At 52.6% G+C, this 1,362-nt stretch overlaps 1 pseudogene; it reads right to left on the reverse strand.

Moving 5' to 3' along the window:
* Positions 1–499: 499 nt before the first annotated feature.
* LOC114071988 overlaps positions 500–1,362 on the reverse strand; it is an 8,072-nt pseudogene continuing 7,209 nt past the window's right edge.

Genomic DNA, 1,362 nt, shown 5'->3' on the forward strand with positions numbered 1-1,362 from the left:
GCTCTGCTTCACAAGTTCCCAGTGCCTGTCCCTGCCTGTGCTCAAAGGGCTCCCACCCCCAGGACTGTGCTCAGAGAGCACTCAGGCCTTGCAGCCAGAAAGGGGCTCCCAAGGACAGTGTGGGAGTGGAAAGAGCAGCTCTGCAAAGCCCAAGCTCTGCTGCTCCCTGGCAGTGCTGCTGTGCTGGGATTCTTGTCCCGTTGCCCTTTGCCAATCCCCCCTGTCCTGCAGTGTGCTGTCCTTTAGGACCAGCTAGGAAGTGTCTTGGATAAAGAAGGCACTGCAGGGTCCTTTACTTTTTTTAAATATTCAGAGAACACAATTCATCATTTTTATATCTCTGGGTCAAATTCAATGGGTACACAGTAAATTAGAAGAAAGAGGCATATAAATATTTAATTGCACAGAAAATTATTACAAGAAGTTCCCAATGATCTCCATAAGAAACCTGAGAAGGAACAATGAGCCATTACTGAGTCCCCTTCTGAATGCTACAAACCAGAACACAGGCACTTGATTGCTCCTGAAAAGCATCCAGCCATCATTTTCCTTATGGCATCCTTGAGCTCCTGGTTCCTCAGGCTGTAGATGAGGGGGTTCAGGGATGGAGGCAACACTGAGTACAGAACTGATAGGGCCAGATCCAGGGATGGGGAGGAGATGGAGGGGGGCTTCAGGTAGGCAAACATGCCAGTGCTGATAAACAGGGAGACCACAGCCAGGTGAGGGAGGCACGTGGAAAAGGCTTTGTGCCTTCCCTGCTCAGAGGGGATCCTCAGCACAGCCCTGAAGATCTGCACATAGGAGAAAACCATGAAAATGAAACAACCAGATGCTAAACAGAAACTAAGGCCAAGAAGGCCAACTTCCCTGAGGTAGCCTGAGTGTGAGCAGGAGAGCTTGAGGATCTGAGGAATTTCACAGAAGAACTGGCCCAGGGCATTGCCGTGGCACAGGGGCAGGGAAAATGTATTGGCAGTTTGAAGCAGAGCATTGAGAAACCCAGAGGCCCAGGCAGCTGCTGCCATGTGGGCACAAGCTCTGCTGCCCAGGAGGGTCCCGTAGTGCAGGGGTTTGCAGATGGCAACGTAGCGGTCGTAGCACATGATGGTCAGGAGGGAAAATTCTGTGGAGATGAAAAAGGCAAATAGAAAAACTTGAGCAGCACACCCCGTGTAGGAGATGGTTGTGGTGCCCCAGAGGGAGTTGTGCATGGCTTTGGGCACAGTGGTGCAGATGCAGCCCAGGTCTGTGAGGGAGAGGTGCAGCAGGAAGAAGTCCCTGGGGGTGTGCAGGTGCTGGTCGCAGGCTACGGCACTGAGGATGAGGCCGTTGCCCAGGAGGGCAGCCAGGGAGATGCCC

The sequence above is a fragment of the Empidonax traillii genome, unplaced genomic scaffold (genome assembly GCF_003031625.1).
Source record: "Empidonax traillii isolate 1590-97213 ecotype Southwest subspecies unplaced genomic scaffold, ASM303162v1 scaffold2497:size23065, whole genome shotgun sequence".
NCBI classification, from domain to species: Eukaryota; Metazoa; Chordata; class Aves; order Passeriformes; family Tyrannidae; genus Empidonax; species Empidonax traillii.